Raw genomic sequence first — 7556 nt, 5'->3', positions numbered from 1 at the left:
GGCAGGAGCAGAGTCTGTGGGTACTAGGGATGGCACCAAGTTTGAAGGGAAAATAACAGACAAACAGAGTAACCAGAATAGCCACAAAGAACCATATTTTCAAGTGTTAGGAGAAGAGAGGGGGTCATAGGGTCAATCAGAGATTTTCTGTAGGAGACCCAAAGGCCTACTTTCCCCATTTGGGTGCCCTATCAGTCATTTGTTGAGATCCCAGGGGATGACTGGCGTAGAGAATCCAAAATATAGGCAGAAAGCCAAATGGATAGTGGAACAAAGAATATGCAGCAGAGTTTAGGAACTGGGCAAACCAGAAGAGATTTGGTAAGAGTTTCATAAGCAGGTTTGAAGGGTTCTTGATACCCCTTTCCTTTGTGTAAGTGTGCAGAATACCAAGCTGCTTGCAAGTTTCAGAATTAGCTCCAAAATTTTGGATTGATTGGTGTCTAAAAAGAATTGAAGGCATCTGTATTGGCACAGGGTTCTTTAGAGAATCAGAACCAATAGATTTTGTATATATGGAGGGAGGTTTATTGTAAAGAATTGGCTTGTGCATTCGTGGAGCCTGGCCAGTTATAAATCTGCAGAGCAGGCCACCAGCCTGGAGACCCAGAGGAAAGCTGCCATCTGGGTCTGAAGGCAGTCAGCTGGCAGTGCACAGTCCTGGGAGGGAGGTCCTGTCTGTTTCTATTAAGACTTTCAAATGATTGGATGAATCCACTCCAGGATATAGAGTGTGATCTGCTTTTTCCAAAGTACACTGATTTAAATGTTAATCTTATCCTTCCCCATCTGCCTCCTAATCTCCTCTCCTGCTGCTTTTCCCTATTGTTCACGGTGGGTGGGTCCTTCTGTTAGCTGCAGTGTACCACACTTGTACCTGGGACCTGGGATAGCTCTTCTTTATATCGGGAGGATTTTCCTTCTAGACATTAAGTTGGAACTTGGACAATAACAAACATCAATCAATCATACCAACTTCAAACTTCCATACTCAAATAACCGATCAAATGATGTCAGTAATAAACAAATGGTCAATGCCATAGGGGAGTGGCACATGGTTCTGTGAGCACCCATCGTAGGGAGACCCGACCTGGTTTGAGGTGGCGGGCGGGGGGGGGGGGGGAGATATCAGGAAGGACTTTGAATGACACCTGAGCTGAAGATGTCCAACTGAGATGGGTCAACTCTGAAAAGAGCAGCAGAAGAGTCTCAAATGGAACATGCGCACTGACGAGGTGGTGGTGTTAGTAGTGTCCCAAGCAGTAAAACCAAAGTCAGGGACCTGAGTTCCGCAGAGGACCCCATAAGAAACGGAGCACCAGCTGTTCTCTGTGCTACCTGGAGCCTCCGGCCCCAGGCCAGGGTCACCTCTGCTAGGCAGAGCTGGAGCCTTCTGCGGCTGCACACTGGCTTTGCCGGGCCTCAAAGCACCAGGAACCTCTTCTGTCCCGCCCTGACCTCATATCAGGTGATGTTGGCCTGCCTGAGTCAGGACCCAGGGGGTGCAGGGTAGCCAGAGCCCACCCTCTACTGCGGGGCAAGTCCCCGCCAGCCGCCAAGGAAGGCACCTCTGTGTGGCAGCGGGCGCTGAGTGGCGTGGCGTGGCGAGAAGCATTGGCGGCTAAAGCCAGAGAGCTGCCGAAAGCTCAGACACTAGGTGGAACAATGGAGCCCTGCAGGTGTGCAGCTCTGGGTCGTAGGGTGACAGCTCCATGCCAGTTGGGTGAGACCTCACCTTGTCCTGATAACATGGAACTGAGGCCTTAAGGAGCCCACAAGGTGAGCAAAACCCTGTTGACAATGGGTGGATGGTTTGCCACCTTTGGGCCAGTGGTCTTGATTCCATGAAGGTGAGAAAAGAGGGATTCGTGCCACATTTCGCCAATTGATGATGACCATCACCCTAAGGAGGCACTTACTGGCCATTAATAGAAGGCCTGTGTCCTGAGCAAGCTATGCCTTAACAAAGACCTAACACCTTTGTGCCGACTTTCCACACTGTCAGAATTTCCTGAATAACAATCAGTTCACAAGCTACACCACTTTCAGGAGATGCAATTCACTGAATACTGGTGGGTCACTGGGCAATCTCAAATTCTTTTATTCCATTCCAATCACAATTTCTGATATCTGTAACACTCAAATTACACATTGTACTTCACACACACACATATGTGTGTGTATGTGTGTATCATATATATATATATATATATATATATATATATATATATATATATATATATATATATAAAATCTCCACTCAAACTATATATATCGTAGAAAGATTAAGAAAGGGTTAAGGGAGCCGCAGAATGCTGTACCAAAAGCACAGGCAGCTGGCAGATATGAATGCAAAGACCACGTAGGTGGTCAGATAGGGTTTTAATGAACCAGTTCTTCTGAGTTGTTAAGACAGAGGATCTGGACTGAAGGGAATTTCAGAAGATCAGCTTAAAGGGTTAGCTTGATGTGCAGGCTTGGAGTGAGCCATGAATCTTCCTTACAGGCAGGAGAAACCTTACTGTGCTGAACCCTGCAGGTACATAACCAAAGGATCATTGCTGACACGTTTTTTCTTTCCTTGAGCAAGATTCAGGAGGGATAACCAGGTGACATGATCAGGGAGCCCTCATGTCCAGTTTTGGGGACTTTCTTCTTTCATGAGTCTCAGGTGAGTGGCTTGTATCCAGTGAGGTTGATAAGCTCCTGTGTTTTAGTTCCTGATATGATTTGGGATGTCCATGTAGCCAGGTGCTCCTGATTTAGTTTGATAAATTGGCATGAATAAGTTGTTCATCAGTTTGTACCATATGGTTTGCAGGGCAGATGGTGGTTGTTTACTTGAACAAACAAGGTGTGGAGTTATCCTTCTTTGGCATTTGGATTCAAAGTGGAGTAACTCAGGGCAACCTACTGAGTTTACAAAAATGGCGTAAAGCAGGGTTAGACACAGCCTGATAACTCCTGTTCTATACATCCTGGAGGAACTCAGAGCTCTGCTCTCCATAGCCTATGTATATAACATGTTAAAGTTGTTTTTAACTTTACTCCCCACCTTTTAAGAGAAAACTTCCTGTATCTGGACATTGCAGATGTAAAGATGCCTATGTATGATAGAAGTGACACTAGCAGTGTTACTGGCCCACATTTGTTGACTGGATCAGAAGACATGGATTAGAAGCCCTAGAGAAGAATGAAAAAACTGTCCTGTGCCAAACTGGTCATATGTAAAAGATGTTTTTCATATTAAAACCATTGTTTTTTTTTTTTGTGTGTGTGTATGTGTGCATTTTAGTCCTCATTATCGAATTTATAGTTGACAATGCTAAGTACTCTTTTGGAAATATCAAGCCTTCCTAGATGTTCTGAAGTGCCTGATCTTCATGTTGAAAGTAGAAGTTGTAAATATATAACACATTTTATAAATTTTCTTTTGTTAAAATTCATTTGAAATTTTGTTTCAAGGGTGCATACACATTGTGCACTGGTTCTCTGAAGAAGACGAAATGCAGAGTTCTATGCCAGTGTGCTTATGAGCAAAGAGTAACCATTGTTTCTTATGTCTGTGCATTTTGTTTTATTTTGATTTGTATATAATGTACACAAGGGACAAATGAGTACTAATCTACGCTATGTACTTTTTCTAGATGTTAATGAGATTGCCAGTGTATGGCAAGTGATAGTTAACTAGTAAATTTTTACATTTTGTATTAAAATTCCTAGAAAAGATTGTTTTCTGAAAATGTGAGTATGAAAGCCCACTGGGTTGGTGAAGTATGGGAATGTTCATAGGTAGACCCTTTAAAATTAAAAGTATTATTACATGTGTACAGTTTATTCAAGATTGTTGTGTGCACATTGAACCAATTTGAGTTCTTGCTTGAAATACCTGGTCTTTCTAGATGTTTAGAAGTGCCTGATGTACGTTAAACTTGAAGGTAGTAAAATGTCACCTTTAAAATATCTTTTTTCTAAAATTTACATGAAATATTATCTTTTTTGAATGGAATTATTAAACCACTGTTGTGAGCAGTATTGTACCATCTGTACTTGTTTAGTATTTTGAAGAAGGTTGAAGGGAAGCCATTGCAAAAGGTTTTATGCTAGTGTGTTCATTTTCAGACAACATTTTTCTGTATGTTTTATGCATTTTGTTTTGTTGTGATATAAAGGAAAAATGAGTCCCAAATTTGCAACAAGTAGTCTACATATTAAAGAGGTTGCTAGTGTTTGACAAAGTAGAAAACTTAGAACATTCTTTACATTTCTTGTTGAAATTCACAAGAAAGCTTGTCCTCAGAAGATCACTTTTAGATATGAATTTGTTCAACCATCTCTAAGAATCACATATGTCCACTAGACTGGAGGTGGAGAGAAGGAAGTAAGGAGGGAATGATTCAAGGTCAAAATGTTCAGATTAGAAGATAACTCATATTGTAACTATTAATATGCATGCTGTATGCATAGCAGACAAGTTCTTATATGAAGTATCAAGTCCTTCTAAATATTTAGAAGTGCTTGATATATTTAAAAGTAGAAGCAGTATAAGAAATTTTTTTGTAAATAGCTTTAAAAACTGGAGTCACTGAATCCACTCCGTAAAAGAGTATATTATCTATGCTTGTTCTTTAGGGGCCACTTCTCACTTTAGTCTCCATAGAGTACTTGCAAGAGAGAAGAAAGGCAAAATGTTTCCCAATTGCTCCTATTTCCCAAAAGTTTCCCAATTGCTCCTATTTCCCAAAGTCTTTCTCCTGTCTGAAGAGCAAAGAACTCACTGGTCAGACCTGCAGGTCAGGAGGCAGCATATAATCACCTCAGACCTGCCTTGATGTGGTCAGGAGAAAAAGTAGGTTTTCAGGCCAGTGTGTCAGGGAATGTCTGCAGAGGCAGGCTGTTCACAAACTACAGGATATAGAAAACAGCTGTTGCTTAAAGTTCCACAATATTTGAAAATAAAAATGATAGTAGATTTGACCCAAGTTAACCAGACTACAATATTATTTTATGATTCTAGATTTAACTTCTTCTAACTTTTGGGTTCTGTTTTAGTCAGCTCTTTTGCTGCTGCAACTAAAAGACCCAACAAGAACAATTGCAGAGGAGGAAAAGTTGGGGATTCACAATTTCAGAGGCCTCAAGGCAGGGACAGTAGGCTCCATTCCTCTAGGCTCAAGGTGAGGCCGAACATCATGGTAGAAGGTTGTCGCATAGGGAGGCAGCTCACATGATGATCAGAAAGCAAATAGAGACTCTGCTTGCCATATACAAATATGTACCCTAAAGCCAGGCCCCAGTGACCCACCTCCTTCAGCCACACTGCACCTGCTTCCAGCTACCACCTAATTAATCCCATCAAGGGATAAATTCGCTGATTGGATTAAAGCTCTCACAACCTAAGCATTTCCCCACTGAATCCTCTTGTATTTTCTTACATGTGAGCTTTTGGGGGATAACGCACATCTAAACCATGACAAGTTCCTTGGTTAGAAGTACAACATTTAAATTTTTTCTTCAATTCCTCCTGTCCTTATTTTACCCTTCTGTTTCCTTCAGTCTGCCTTCTGTTTTTTTTCCCATATTCTGAAAAGAAAAGGGATGGGTACTTGATGCTCACTGTGCATTTTACAGTCCCTGAACTAACCATTGACATCATGTTTCCAAATCGTTTTTTAAAAAGTCATTCTTGTTTATCCTTTGTAAATTTATTTTGTTTATTTTTTATATGGTGCTAAAGATCAAATACAGTGCCTCACATGTGTTAGGGAAGCACTGTACCACTGAGCCACAACCCCAGCCCACATTTCCAAATTTTATAGACTATCATTATCTACACAGATAAGGGTCAATTATGTGCTCAGAAATGGCTAGAAGATTCTTTACTCCAGTAATTCCTAGGAAATATAAACCTCCTTTTTACTTCATTTAATCACCTCAGACACTTTTCCAAAACCATGCTCCTTTGGGCTTTAGGATCATTGGTACAATAACAAAACTTATAATCGTGCTCTGAAAGCCAATGGCAGAGAGAAACCATCCCACGCACGCCCTTGGTACAGACCCTCTAGTTCAACTGGATGGGCTGGAAGGAGGCCAAGGGCTCACTTTAATGGGTAGGATGTATCTTCTGGTGATTGATCACCTCCTCTGTAAATTAAGAAGATGACCAATGACTTATTGAGAAGTTTTTCAAGCAGTAAATCTCTCATTCCCTATTCTCTTGGGCAGTAATGGCATTTCTTAAGTCACAGAGAAATACAGCTGAGGTTACACATTCCTAAGAAGCAAAACTTGACTTGCAAAAGGAACAACTGGTAGGATTTTGGGCAATGTCAGCAATGCTGATCAGCAGCCATGCCTTCCTCAGTTCTCATTTATCAGGCAATGCAATTTTTGACAGATATCTTACTTGCACATTCAAAATGCCCATTTTAAAATGTATAATAGAGAATGAAGAAATTTGAGGAGTTTCAAACCAACATATGCTTATAGTCATGTAAGTCTGGTTTTTAAGTCAGTAATTATCACTGATTATCATAATACATATTAGCCCAGTTCTTTATGATTCAAAATTGCTTATGTGTACTTTAACACCTTTAGTGCATAAAATATGATATTACTATTCCTATTTTCAAAATAATATTCAGACATGACTTAGAAATACTGTCAACTGTGAGTAAGCCGTCACCAGTGGAGAAGCAGGCCTTAGCAGAAGCCACGTGCCACGGCGTTCTCTGGAGCTGGGTGCTGTTGTTCTTGCGACCATCATGAAAGACAGAGCAGGGTTGTGCAGCTGTGGTGCACAGGGCCCTCTCCTCACCTTGTGCCGGTTTTTGGCCCTTCTGTTCTTCTGGAAGGAGTGTTTTTCAATGTACAGGTTCTTACTTTGTTAGACCCCAGAGATGAAACTGCACGAAATCAATCCAGCACTTTGAACAAGGCTGTCTTCCTGGTGTAATATCTCTCAGCTGCTTTTTTGAGGTTTCACACATTCACAAAAATAACAACATTTTTAGCTGATCCCAATAGATTTTTCTTTGCAGCTGCATCACTTGAAAAAGCTTTTTGTTCCAGTTCTTAAAGTCTTAAGTATTGAAAGTAATTTGAAAAAAAAAAGAAAAACATTCCAATTATGATTTGTGTGTGTTGTGATGACTTTAAGGGCTGACAGGGCTTCGAATGGGCTTTGAAAAACCAGCCAGTGTGTCCATGGTGGAAAATACAGGATTTCAGAGTGCATTATTGAGTGTGCTGTTGTAAACTCATGGGCACGTGGCACGGTAGGCTTTTTTTGGCAGGACCTATGGTCTCAACCTGCAGCGATGCTAATGATATTAGCAAATTAGCACCACAGAGCTTGCCAGCTAATTCACCAGAGCCTGCTCACTCTCTCGCTGCTATAATTAAAACTAATTATTTTCTAAAACATAGTAATATATGAATATGTGCAATAATCATTTTGTAGTGGGCAATCTGTGGAGTCTTTTTTTAAAGCTGCCACCCCCACCCTTGGCACATGGTGCCCTGTGTGTATGGCCTGGCTGAACCAGCACTCT

At 41.1% G+C, this 7556-nt stretch overlaps 1 pseudogene; it reads left to right on the top strand.

The window, feature by feature from the left end:
- Positions 1–258: 258 nt before the first annotated feature.
- Positions 259–7556, top strand: part of LOC143641213 (AT-rich interactive domain-containing protein 1B-like) — a 40194-nt pseudogene continuing 32896 nt past the window's right edge.

This window comes from Callospermophilus lateralis, unplaced genomic scaffold (genome assembly GCF_048772815.1).
Source record: "Callospermophilus lateralis isolate mCalLat2 unplaced genomic scaffold, mCalLat2.hap1 Scaffold_91, whole genome shotgun sequence".
In the NCBI taxonomy this organism is placed as follows: domain Eukaryota; kingdom Metazoa; phylum Chordata; class Mammalia; order Rodentia; family Sciuridae; genus Callospermophilus; species Callospermophilus lateralis.
Note: the sequence above shows the minus strand (reverse complement) of the source record. Positions and strands in the feature narration are given on the sequence as shown.